The sequence below is a fragment of the Camelus ferus genome, chromosome 6 (genome assembly GCF_009834535.1).
Source record: "Camelus ferus isolate YT-003-E chromosome 6, BCGSAC_Cfer_1.0, whole genome shotgun sequence".
Lineage (NCBI taxonomy): Eukaryota > Metazoa > Chordata > Mammalia > Artiodactyla > Camelidae > Camelus > Camelus ferus.
Window position 1 is genome coordinate 55,371,665 of NC_045701.1, and position 14,558 is coordinate 55,386,222.

The window sequence follows — 14,558 nt, forward strand, 5'->3', positions numbered from 1 at the left end:
CCGGGCCGCGACCCGTATTGATGACGGGCGGAGTGGTGGGCGTGCCGTAGCCGGGCGAGGGGCGGAAGTGGCCGACCCCTGACCCCGGGCTACGCTTGAATCCGTCCTGGAGCCCCGAGCGTATCCGAAAAAGGACTGAGGCACTCGGACGGAGAGAGGGGACTCAGAGTTTGCAGGGCTTTTTAATGTCCTTATTTAGTCGCATAAATCCTGCAGAGCTTACTGGAGTGCTTCTTCACTTAAGGTTTTAAAGAAAGGACTTGCCACAGCAGATTTCTCCTTACATCTTTTAGTGTTACTTTTCAACGTTACCAGTGTTTTCCCCCGTGTCTATTTTTTTAATAGAGGTAAAATTTAAATAGAATGAAAAGCGTAGTTTTTTTTGGTATATGATTTGATGAGTTTTGCTAAATGTCAGCGGCTGTGTAACCACCAACCAATCAGGATATAAAACATTTCCATCACCCAAGAGTTCCCTCAAGCACCTCTCCAGTCTCCCACCACTTAGACAACTCCTCTGAGTTTTATCACGATAAAAATAAAGGAGGTAGGTACTCATTCCTGTCTGCATTCTTTCTCTCAGGTGTATTCTGAAATCCACCCGTACTGTTGCGGGAATCGGCAGTTGTTTTCATTGCTGGAGTATTTCGTTGAATACTTTGCTTACCCATTCAGCTGTTGATGGACATTTGGATTGGTCCAGTTTTTAGTTATTATGAATAAATTGCTATAAACATTCTTGTACAAGTCTTTGTGAACATATTTTATTTCGCTTGGGGAAATATAGATGTGGAATTTCTGGGCCATTCTGAGTATGCTTAACTTTATAAGAAATTGCCAAGCAGTTTTCCAAAGTGGTTGTACTATTGTATACTCTCACTAGTGATAGCGAAGAGGTCCATGTTGTTCCAGATGCTTGTCAACATTTGGAGTTGTCACTCTTTAATTTTAACCACTCTAGTAGGTGTAAAATGCTATCACTTGAATTTTGTAGTTCTTCAGTGACATGATAAGCATCTTTTCACTTGCTTATTTTTATATCTTGTTTTGTGGAATGTCTTTTCTTGTCTTTTGCCTATGTTTTTAAAATTGAGGTTTATCTTTTTAAATTTGGTTGTCTTTTTAGTATTCATTTGTGGAAGCTCTATTTATTCTGGGTACAAATCCTTTTTTAGACATACGTTTTTTGAATATATTCTCCCAGTCTGTGGTTTGACTTTTTAAAATAAAGATGTTTAATTTTAGAATAGTTTTAGATTAACAGAAAAATCACAAAGATAGTGGAGTAAGTTCCCATATGCCCCACATTGATTTCCTCGTTACATGTTTTACGTTTGTTACAATTAATGAAATGATACTGCTACATTATTAGTAACTAAAATTCATACTTTATTCAGATTTCCTTAGTTTTTACCCACTGATCTTTTTCTAGTCCAAGATACCACATTACATTTGGTCATCATGGTGCATTCGGCCTGTTAGACTGTGACCGTTTCTCAGACCTTTCCTTACTTTTGGTAACCTTGACAGTTTTGAGGAGTACTGTCATTCTGAGGAGTACAGGTATTCTGTAGAATGCCCCTCATAGGAATTTGTTTGATGTTTTTCCCATAATTAGACTAGGGTTATGAATTTTTGGGAAAAAGACTGTAAAGGTGAAGTGCTATTCTCATCATAGCCCATCAAGAGTACATAATGTCAACATGATTTATTCTGCTAATGCTTACCTTGATGACTTGGCTGAGGTAGTGTTTGTCAGATTTCTCCAATGTAAAATTACTCTTTCCCTCCCTTTCCATACTGTACTCTTCGGAGGGAAGGAAGTATGGGCAGACTAAAAGACTGGGAAACTATATTCCATCTTCCTGAGTACAAACTATGAACAAAAACTATTTGGAATTATTCTGCATGGGAGATTTGTCTCTTCTTACCCATTATTTATGCAATCATTTCTATCAGGACTTCTGAATATTTATTTTATACTTTGGGTTATATGCTAATACTACTTTATTTTGTTGCTTACATTGTTCTAACTTCCGCCATTGGTAGTTCTTTCAGTTTGTTCCTCCATCACTTGGACGTGGACCTCTCATTGTGGGTTTTTTGTTTGTTTGTTTTATTTTTTTTTACTTTCTAGCTCTACAAGATGCTCCAGGTTCATCTTGTATTTTCCTTGCCCTGCTACTAGAACCAGCCATTTCTCTAAGGAGCACTGGTTCCTTTTTTTTGGCAAATGGTACTAGAAACCAATTTCTGGGCAGTAGGTGTGCACCTTGCTACTGGGGAGGTTCTCAGCTGACAGAGTGAAGAAATATACCTGTCTATACTAACCTATGTATACACATATCTATAAATATTTCTATATGTAGACATCTATATCTACATTAACCTAATCATGAGTTCATGCTGTTATCTCCAGTGCTAATCCATTACCACATGGATCATTCAAGCTCTTCCCCTTGCTTATCTGTAACCTCCCACCCCAACAGTAGAAAACCTGGCTCTGTGGGTTGCCTTTGCATTTTCCTCATAGCATCACTGGTGAATAGAGGGTTTAAGTTTGATGAAGTCCAATTTATCAATTTTTCTTTTATCTTTAGTGCTTTGTTTCCCCTCTGAGAAATATTTGCCTACCACAAAGTTATGATGTTATTCTCCTATGTTTTCCTCTAGAAACTTGGTAGCTTTAGCTCTTGTTTAGGTCTGTGACCACCTTGAATTAATTTGTGTGTGGTATCTCTAATATCTTCTCATTTTTTCAAAACATTGTCCAGCACCACATATAAATAAAATTTGTATGTATGGCTGTTTGTAGGGGAAATTCCCTCTTCAAAGCCTCTGGTGATTTCTCTGAGTTAACTAAAACTAACGCACTTTAATGCATTAAGAAGTACAGAACAAAGTGTAACATATGGAAAGATACAGCACTGCATTTCAATTCATTTAGCAATAAGAGTGAGATTAGCAGCATCGGTGAGAATGATTTCAGTTGAAAGATGGTGGCAGAAACCAGACGGCAATGAATTAAATCTTCATTGGGAATTACTGAAACATAGGCAGACAGTATAACTGAGGAATCAGCAATTTTAGTGATGGAAAGGACTTTAAAGATTAGTGACTTGTACAAGATCCCACAGCTACTTAAATAGCAGAGTCAGTACTCAAACCTAGGTATTTTCATTTTTCTTGCTGGAAACGTAGCTTGTTTCTATATTGATTTGCGAATGGAAAGGAGTATAGGCTTTGGAATCAAGTGGATGGGGTTTAAATCACCACTTCACATCGGGCAAGTTTTCTGTACTTCTCTGAATCTCCATTTCCTTACCTACCTCTCAGGAATGTTGAGAAGATGAAATGAAATTATTAGGTCCAATTCTACTTCCAGCAGGATGCTCACAATACAAGGTTACTAACTCCTTCCTCCAAAATCAACCTCAGAGGAGCTACAGAGGGAAACAAAACAAAACAAAACAGAAAATAGCCAAGTTACCTGACAAACACCCAAATACCAAGGAAATAGAAAATTCTAGGGCAAAATGGCTATTCTGAACTGGTGTTTATGGGCCAATGCATATGCCTGGGGCAGGAGACAATGGAGGATAAAATAGGAAAGAAATTCTTTGGCTTTTGCTACTTCCCCGCTCTTCTCTTGGGACAAACTGCACCTACTTCTATATAGCAGCAACTAAGATCTTCAGGAGATACAGAGGGAAAAGTTGAAATAGATATTTTAAGGTGAACAAATATCTTTGTAATATTTGTTATTGTTTAAAAACTGGTACTACCAAAGGAAAAGAATATATATTCACAATAACCTAGAATGAAACTCTCTAGATAATATCAAGATATGGAAGGTGGAAGTGAAGGAAAAGTAAGAGATATGAGGATGTGCTAAAATTCTTGTCTAATACATAATTTTTTAAAAGTACAAAACAGAAAAAGTGAGGCAAATTGAAACTACAAATTAAGATGATACACAAAGTTACAAATATAGAGATTTATAGTAAGTATAAATGGAATAAACTCAGTCAGAAGATAGGTTGGATTTTAGAAGTCCAGATATATTCTGTTTAAAAGACATATGCCTAAAGCACATGGATATAAAGAGTGAAAAGTAAAAGGATGGTATACACTGTCAGGCAAATACTAACCAGCAGAAAGCTGGTACATTGTTAAGGATAGAGAGGGTCACAGTGGAATGATAAATGATTCAATTCACCAAGCTAGAACAGTTTGACATGTGCACATCTAATAAAATAGCTTCACAATAGATAAGCAAATATTTACAGAGCTACAGAAAAATATTGATAAATCCACCATTATGAGCAATTCAGTAAATTTCTCTCATTATTGATAGGCCAAACAGACAAAATTTTATCAAGGACATATAGAAGATGTGAACAAAACAATTTAAAACTTGGCCAAATGAACATCCAACAATCGGAAAATACATATTTTTCTCAAGTTTGTATGGAACAGTTACAAATAATCATATATTAGGCCATGAAAGAAAGCTTCAATAAATTCCACAGAATAGATATCCAATTAAGAACAAAAAGATAAATTAAAAATCTGTTAAATAACTCTTGGCTTAAGAAGAACTTAAGAAGGAAAATTTTAAATGCCTAAAACTAAATGATAATGAAAAGAATATGAACCAAAATTTGTGAGATAATGAAAAATAAATGTTTGAGGGAAATTTTGAGCCTTAAATGCTTATGTTAGAAAAGCAGAAAGTTTCAAAATTAGTGCACTATCCCTCTTAAGAAATAAGAAAAATAACAACAGAGTGATATCAAAAAAATAGGGAGAAAGAAATAATAAAGGAAAGAAAAGAAAGCAGTGAAATAGAAAGCAAGATTCAATTAGAAATTCAACAAAGTTAAGCTTAATTCTTTGAAAAAATTAAAATAGATAAAACTCTAGCAAGATTGATTCAAAAAAGAAAACACCATATCATGAATGAGGATACATGAAGAGAAGAGCACTATACCAGTTATTTATTGCTGTGTAACAAATTATCCTAAAATTTGTAGCATACAATGACAACCATAATATTTGTTCTTGATTCAATGGATCAGGAATTTGGGCAGATATCAGTGAGATGGTTCATCCCTGCTTCATTTCTATGGTCTCAGCTGGGATGGATAGGGCTCTCTCTTCTCATTCTTTCATCCCATTCTCCCACTTGAGCAGAGGATTCAAGATGGTCTCACCCAACTTTGTGGGGCCTTGTTGCTGACCATCACCTGGGGCCACTCCTTCTACATGGTTATTCTCCAGCAGATTCTCCACTTGGCCTCTTTCTCCAGCAGCCTAGCTTGGCTTTCTGTACATGGCAGCTAAGTTCCTTCTCAGCACATGTGGAAGCCCTCTTAAGACCTGGGTTTGGAAATCCAAGAATGTCAGTACTACCTCATTCTATTGGCCAAAGCAAGTCACAGGGCTAGCCCAGATTCAAGGGGTTCAGTCTTACGGGAGGGGTATCAAGTCATGTTCAAAGGGAAGTGGGCACAGGGTGAAATGATTCATTAGGAACCATTTTTCACAGTCTACAGCAGAGGCATAATTATGGATAAAGTACTCAAAAGACAAGAAGAGAATACCTTCAAGACCATTGTGCCAATTTTGAAAACTTAGATTAATGCATAAATTCAATAAAAACTTAAGTAGTCCTACAACTAATTAAAGACATTAAAACTGTGATTTAAAATGTTCCTGTAACGAAACAGCAGGCCGAAATAGTTTTACAGATAACTTCTATGTAACAGGTGACTCCTCCAATGCAGTTCATAGTAAAGTCAATAGAAGAAAGAAAGCATACATAAAGAATGCCATCTTTCTTATTACAAATGAAATCAAGAACCTCTAAGTTGCCCACTGTAAGTGGTGGCAGCTGGTCTTCGCAGCACCAACTTAATCTCTCTGAAATACACCATCCCATAGGGATCTTTAGCCCATGTGATCAGTCCACTGATTCTTTGTAACTGAAACAAGGCTGGTTTATTTTCAAATAGGACTTTACTTTAAGTGCTAGGGTATTGTGGAAGGAAAATATGTCATGCTGTATTTCTTAAACATTTTCCATTGCATAGATCCAAGGGTAGAAGAGAGTTCATAGTATCTCCAATGGTCTGAGGAAGCATCCCACAGTGGTCCATCTCATTCTAAAATTTGTTAAACTCTCACATTTTCCCTTAAAAATCATATTGATGCATCTATCTTCATAAAATATGAAGTCTATATGGAATTTATTTAGTATTTGATTCCTAACATCTTCAGCAAAGATAGATACTCCAGGAGGAAGCCCCATGATTTTCCTGTGATTTGATGTTTTCCAGCGTGGGAAGCACAGGAGGTAATCTGATTTGCTACAGACCTGGTGTAGTCTCAAGGGAACCCAGAAATAAAGAACTTGCATAAATTTTCCCACTTCACCGTCTTGTCTCCCTTCATATTTAGGGCACATCTATTAAGCCCACCACCCAGGGTCTGCTCCTCCAGGTCTAGACAAGCCCTGTCTGCTTTTGTAGAGCTGGCCTGCACAGTTCTCATGTCCTGGTTGGAGAGCCACTGCTTCCTGAGGTAGATGGGATGATCTCATTCAGAGAAGGCCATCTAAATAGTTGTATGGCTTTATTCTTTCAAACTTCAACAGGATAATCATATTTTGGTACAACACAAATCCTCAATTCTTTTTTTTTTTTAAATCCTCAATTCTTAATCGAGAAAAATGCACATATGTAGTCAGGGGAGAGAGGTTCAGGTGTCTAGTATCAGCTCAGCTCATTACAGTATAATGGGAAATTCCTGGCCGAGACTTAAAGCTGGATTTCAGCCTTGGCCATACCATTTATGTCACGTTTATTTTTGGGCATATGGTGGCCCTGAACCTTAGTTTTCCCATATACAAACCATGGGAATGATAATGTCTGTCTACATACATACTGATAGAGTTGTGTTAAGAATGAAATGAAAACAATATATGTGAAAAACTTCTGAAAGTTGTTAAGCTCTATATAGATAAAACCTGCTGTAGGTAAGTATTTTTAACTGGGGAAAAATAAGGAAATGATGTTTATAAATACCATAGTCAACTTACACTATTTTAAAAAAATTACTATTAGGCTCTTCTGATAGAAGGTCTTTGGAAAATATATGTTTTCCAAAGTGATTGTCTGGGAGTCAATTGTTCCTTTCAACAAATTCAGAAATCATGCCAGTAGTCTCAACAAACAAGATAGGGATAGAAGGAGGTAGAACCTCTAGAACAAAAAGAGCTATTAGATTTCTATGGAATTTTATTTATCTATGTTATATTTAAGCACTTCTAGGTTAAACTACATAATTAAATTGGCAAAGATAGCACAGTTCTTTTAGTTGCAATTTTTACTATCAGAAGGACACATTCTTCCCAGTTAAAGAAACATTTATAAGTTAATAAGTACAGGTCTGCAAAATTATTGTCCTTTCTGTAAACTTTAACTGTGCAACACTTATGATACATACAACCTAAAATAATGATGACCTAAATTCAGAGTGGTATCTCAGTACTGAAAATTAAAGAATCAGCGGTTATTATAATTGTAGAAACCCTGAAATAAAAAACTGTCAAGAAAGAGGCTGTGGAAAAGAGGTCATAGTACCAGTTAAAAATATATCAACATTCTATTAGTATGTGTTCTAGGATAAATGAATACACATATATAGAAGAAGGAATGCTATAAATAAATTGTTAATTTTCTGTGTGGCAGGGAAATTATGCCAAAATCATATTAATAACAATGAATTCAGGTGTGTGGATGGAGCATTATTTTTACATAACTGATGACACTGTAAATTAGTATAATTTATTTTGGAAAACACTTTGGCAGTATGTGCCAAGAGCCATAAAAACTTCAGAGCCTTTTTGACCCCGAAATGCCATATCTGATGATCTGCCATAAAATCATATGCCTAAAGGTGCTCACCAGTTTCCTGACAATGAAAAACTGGAAGCTATTTAAGTAAGAATATGGGAATGGGTTAGTGAAGAGTCTAATATACATGATGACATATTACATAATCACTAAAAATGTAACAGTGAAGGCCAATTAAACACATAGAAAAATGCATAGGACCTAGTGTTAGTATTCAGTGTAATGTATGATGCTTGTTCACTGTTGAAAAAAGTGAACAGGAATATATCAAAATTGTAATAGCCATGTTAAAGTGGAGATAGAGAAGATTGTTTCCAAAATGTTTAACAGTAAGATGCTGTTACTTACAACTACAAATGTGTTAAATTATTACCACAATGTCAATCTTAAGAAAGATCACAATGACTGTAAACTTTAGACATGTGTTTATTTGCAGACTTAGAGATTATAAGATCTCAATGTATTCACATAGTTTGGAAAGTGGGGAATTTTCTCATTTACTCCAATTGCATAGCCATTTTTATGCAGTTTTTAGTACTCTAAAAGGATATTTATTAATCAAATGGTAAAAAGTGGTGGGGTAGTAGGGTGGACTCAAACTAATTAAATTAATTTATCGAATTGTATTAATTTGTATTTATTCACTTGCCTATTCTTTTAATCAGTTATAGGACCTAATTTAGATAACTAGTTTTCCAATTTTTAATTCTTTTTGTGGAGTTTAACATTCATTGAGCCCTAAGTACCAAGTACTGTATTTAAGTATTGCCAATAACCTAAGTGAGTAAGATATAGTTCTTGTCCTCAAATAGTTCCTCTAATGGTGAACTTATAAACAGACACCTCACATTAAACCCAGAAGAGATATGTTGAACCCATCCAGCGTTAATCAACATTTTTATCTAAGCATTCAGTTAATCACCTAACCAGCAACTGCTTATTGAATGCCTATTAATGACTAAACTAAAGTTAGTGAAATTTTAATGAACACTAATAAAGCTCTGAATATTGTACTATTTTCATTCTTTTAAATTATAATAGTCTTTTATACTTTATAATAAACATCGTTTTTAAATGAGTAGTCTCAGTTGGATACTTGTGAATTGTGCCCTCCATAAAATTCTTCTAAGAAGAGAATTCTGTTCTATGGAGCAATAGTTTTTATCAATGAGGCTTTTAAAAATATTCACAAAAGAAAAAAAAAGAATGAGATGGGAAAGTACCATCAAAGTAATAAAGTTTAAAAAAGGAAAATTTGAAACTATGATATAGTTTTAATCCAGTTTTGGAAAATAAAAATATATCTAATTATAATTGTTAATAGGTAATAAACTTGCTGTATGTCAGGCACTGTTCTGAAAGTGCTTTATCCATTTAATCCTCACAAGAACCAGAAAAGCTAGTTAGGGTTAGGAGACTGAGATACAAAGGCTGTAAGTAACTTGCCTTGAAGTACCCTGTTCCAGATCAGACATAGAAAGTGGACAAAGAAAAAATATTTGAAGGAAATATCCAAATTTTAATAATTCTTAGATTTAGAGAGTTTAATAATAGACAATTTTCATTTTCTTCTTTGGTTACATTAATTTTCCTATTTTGTCTACAATGAACCGAAATTCTTTTGTGATCATAAAATCGTTTTAAAATAAAACGTGTAAGTTTTACAATCAATAAAATTGCCTAAAAATCATAAATAGAGTGCTATATGCCAATATATTTCAATGAGCATGCAAAGAACATTCATATTGATTATTTGATGACTTTTTTGTTTGTAGTTTGAATGGGGAAATCAAATGACTTAAGAAGTGAATTTATAAAGTCAGAATATTCCTTTCAATGAGTATAACAATTCTTAAGCTTGCATTTGAAGCTGATTTCATACACACACCCTCCCATGGGAACACATTCTGTATAAACTTTGCACAAAACTTCTCCAGAATGAATCTAATATGAACATGATAATCCAATCCTGAGCTAAAGAAACAGAGCACTGCAGAGTCACCAGGACAGCTATAATTACTGGGTTTTGACTCCAAGTCCTCACTTTAAAGCAGCACTGCTGGGCCACCTCTAAAGGGATAGCACTTCTTCATTCCTTGACTACTTGGCTATAGATTTTTTTTTTTTTGAAGAATAGTTGATTTGCAATGTTGTGTTAGTTTCTGGTGTACAGCATGGTGATTCAGTTATATGTATATATATAAGTATATATATAACTTGGCTGTAGATTTGAACCCATACCTCTCTGACTTCAATGTTTATGCTCTTTCTAGACACCAGGCTGCTTCTCAAAATTACCACACCATACGATTTCTCTTTGGCTTTTTTCATTTTGCAAATTAAAGATGTTCATGCAACACAAGCAAGTATCAGTGTATACTTCAGAAAACACACTGATAAAAATTATTTACCCAGTGATTCATAATTAGTCAAAGGCAGAACTGAAACCTGACCCTATTAAAACATCATAAGGTACAAACATGCCTGGTCCTTAGTAACTGGGTAAGATATGGCCCTAACCTAACAGATGGATGTAGACAGGAAGGCTGCACATAGTCTGCCAAAACTCTTTAATGTGGACTCAGGGCACTTCTAATTATTTCTGTCCCAAGGAACCTGTGGTGTGTCTTACTTGTAATGGCATCTCATTTCAGAGAAGAGCTTTGAAAAGCTTCTTTGTAATTCCTTTATACTGTTGGGGATGTATTTGGAAGATAATGTCTCTATTTTACAATGAAGGCAGAATCCCTGCAAAAGGGAGGGCACAGCTGATCAGTGGCCTGAGCTTTGGTTTAGGGTAGCTGGGCCTGCCTGCAGCTGAAGAATTTCAAAACTGAAATCTGAGAAAATTGAGAGTTTATTTAGTGTGGCAGAGAGTTTATGGTTACCAAACAGGTGGCACAGGAGAAGAAAGAAGGATAATGTGCGCCTGTCAAATCTGCTCTTGTTAGTTACCATCAAGGGACACGGTGATGAGAAAACTCCCTCTCTAGAATCATGGACCTGAGCTGTCCAGCGTGGTTGTCACTAGCTTTGTGTGGCTCTTGGGCACCCGAAATGTGACTAGCACGACTGAGGAACTGAATTTTTAATTTTACTTAATCTTCAGTAGTTTAAATTTGAATTACCTTGATTCAGTTATTAGAAAACTCTTAAGTATGTTTGGAACAACTTGGGTGTGTGAATGTATGTTTTCAACTGTAAATTTTAAGACGTTTAAATATATCTCAAGTGTTTCAATGAAAATCTAACATCCAAATTGAGTTCTGCCATACTGGATTTTGGAGACTTGGTACAAAAAAAAAAGAAAGTGAAATATCTAACTTAACGTTTTTTCTGTCGATTCTATGTTGAAATAATATTTTGGCTGAATTATGGAGGTAGTTAACATATATTGCTAAAATTAATTTCACCTGTTTCTTTTCAACAGGGCTCTTAGGAAGATTTAAGTGGTGTGTGTGACTCACGCTACGTTTCTGTTGGAAAATGCTGTCACAGTTTATGAGGAACTTTGCTGTTTGAAATATCAAGGAACGTGGAACATCTCACTCCCTGTGGGTTACTTCCGCACAGGGAAGCAGCCTTGATTTCCAACCCAGAGCTTCAGATAAGAGGTTTTCAAATACTAGTTTCCAAGGAAACAGGTAATCAGACTAGAATATTCCTAACGGAACTTTAAAAAAATGTTTCCAACAGGAGGAGGCCAAGGCCATGTAAACAATGTTTCTCCTCAGGCTCTGCAGCGCCTCTCCTTTGGACTGATTGCTGCTTTTTCACCAGTGACATCAGCCTGCTCTGCTTTGTCCCGTTGCCTCCAGAACAGACTACAGAGTAACCCCAGTCACTCAAGTGCCCCTGCTTCACGACAGCATCAATCCAGAGGTGCTCCCTGCTTCACTGGCTCCCTGCTCAGATCTCTCAGCAGAGGCCCAAACCCTGAGGTAAGCCCCTCCCAAGTCTCTCAAGCCGGACATCCCAGGGTCCTGGGGTGGGGGGAGGCTGCTTGCTCCCTTGCAGCAGCAAGGAAGTAAATAAATTAAACTTTAACTACAAGTGTGGCCCTGGTGGTCTTCATCTGATGGGCTGTATCTGCAGACATCTTGAAATGGAGTCTTGAAATCTTGAGACTGGATTACCAAAAAGGAGCAAGAGAAATGAATCATTTATTGATTCAAGAAAAATTTGTAATGTAAAAGATGAAGAGCAGTTTGAGAGTCTGACCAGCCTGGGCTTGAGTCCTGGAGCTGCTCAATGTCTGTTCTGAAGCTTCATTGATGGGGGCCTATCAATCCCTACTTGGTAAGGCTGTTGTGGGAATTAATGACACCCTATCTAAAGAGCTCAGCACAGCAGCTGGAACACAGTGAACACTTTTGAAAATAGTAGTTACTTTTAGCTGACCACAAAGGGAAAAAGTTAAGATGAGAACCAAATTCTGTGGACATTTCCTGTGTCCTCTGGGCCAGCCCTGTTTCTGATATGGCAGGGAGCGGGGGTTGGGTGGCAAATGGGATTTAATTAATTAATGAATCCATTTGCCTGTAACCTTTAAAGCTGAAAGAAGGGTAAAAGGGGCTCTAAATTCCCCACTGGACTCAAAGGATGAAGGAATTACACCTAAAGGATTCTCTTTTTCTGTTTTCTCAGCTTTAAAGATGCTCTTGCTTTATGTGCCGAATAGAACTTTAATGCCTAGTGGCTCCAAGTGTTCGTGTAAACCAAGCCTTGGATTAGCAGGCTACCAAGATGAGTATATGGTAGTGTGGAAAGCATGTGGTCTTTGGCCCCATAGATTTGATACAGGAAAAATAAGGCACAAGAAGTTAGCCCTGTCCCAGGTCCCAGGTGAGTCTCATCAAGTGAGGGTCCTTGGCTTTGAGCAGGAAAGAATTCAAGAGCAAGCCATAGTAGAGTGAAGGTAGATTTATTCAGAGAGATACATACTCCATAGACAGACTGTAGGCCGTCTCAGAAGGCCAGAGAGGCCACGAGGTGTGGTGAGGATGTTTAAAGCAAAAGTACATACACATTCCATAGACTGAGTGTGGGCTGTCTCAGAAAGGCAAGAGAGAGCCTCCATGAGGTGCAGGGTTGTGAGTTTTTAATGGGCCCAGTAACTTTATATGCTAACAAGGGGGAGGATTATTCCAACTACCTTGGGGAAGGGGCTGGGATTCCCAAGAACTGGGCTATCACCCACTTTTTGACCTTTTATGGTCAGCCTTAAAACTGTCATGGCACCTGTGGGAGTGCCATTCACTATGCTACTATATTACAGTGAGTGTACAATGAAGCTCAAGGTGTGCTGGGAGTTGAATCTTCTGCTATCTTGGTGCTAATCGCTGTGTCATTCTTTTAATGATTGTGCCCTGCCCTCTTTCCTCCTATCTCAGATTTGGGTTTAAATCCCAACCCTGCCACTTTTTAAATCCATTGGTTAAAGGGCATATATGGCCCCAGACAAGAGTCTCCATCCTTTCTGACCCTTCCTGATAACAAATATCTTCCTTGTGGAACTTTAAGATAAAGATACATTATATAAAATAGCTGGCAAATAATAGATTTTCAAAAATGGTACCTTAAAATAATAACAATGACAACAACGGCAGTATCCTTGACTCTACCAACAGAAACTATATGCACATTTAATTAAAATATTGAGAAATAAAGGGCAATACATTTGTTATCAAAAATTAGTAAGAGGGGTGGATATAGCTCAGTGGTAGAGTGTATGCTTAGCATGCGTAACATCCTGGGTTAAATCCCTAGTACTGCCATTAAAAAGATAAATAAATAAACTAAATATTCCCCCCAAAACAGCAACCCCCCCAAAATAATAAAATTAAAATAATGTAAAAATTAGTAGAGGGAGAGGGTATAGCTCAGTGGTAGAGTGCGGGCCTAGCTTGTGTAAGGTCCTGAGTTCAATTGCCAGTACCTCCGTTAAAATAAAGAAACCTAATTACCTACCCCTTAAAAAAATTAGTAAGAATGACAAAATTTAGAATTAGTTTGTCACAACCATGAACTGGTGGAGTCTTTCTAAAAAACAAACATAAGAGATGTTTTCCAATCCGTCTCACTTGTTTAAAGGGTGGGTAAGGTTTCACTTAATTCATGGCACTGTGAGCCGTTGCTTTGGATCAGCATTTCCCCCACAAGTGTCCATTTTGAAATTTAAAGACAGAACTCATTCAAACTTTTTCTTTCTTATTGCTGCTTTTTCCCACCAATCATTAAAAGCTGTCGATGATTATTCCCTCAGAAACTGTCTGAGCAAACACAGCAGAAGTGCAATAGATATGTTGATTGAAATTTTTATTTTTTAATTTTTAAATTTTTTATTTTTTTAACATTTTTATTGATTTATAATCATTTTACAATGTTGTGTCAAATTCCAGTGTTCAGCACAATTTTTCAGTCATTCATGGACATATACACACTCATTGTCACATTTTTTTTCTCTGTGAGTTATCATAACATTTTGTGTATATTTCTCTGTGCTATACAGTGTAATCTTGTTTATCTATTCTACAATTTTGAAATCCCAGTCTATCCCACCCACCCTCCACCCCCCTGGTAACCACAAGTCTGTATTCTCTGTCTGTGAGTCTATTTCTGTCCTGTATTTACGCTTTG

At 36.6% G+C, this 14,558-nt stretch overlaps 1 long non-coding RNA gene across 1 annotated transcript; it reads left to right on the plus strand.

Moving 5' to 3' along the window:
- The first annotated feature begins 30 nt into the window (after positions 1–30).
- LOC116664281 lies at positions 31–11,854 on the plus strand. Its single transcript, XR_004320716.1, has 3 exons — positions 31–547; positions 11,350–11,563; positions 11,654–11,854. It is a non-coding gene; the product is annotated as an uncharacterized LOC116664281 (long non-coding RNA).
- The last annotated feature ends 2,704 nt before the right edge of the window (positions 11,855–14,558 follow it).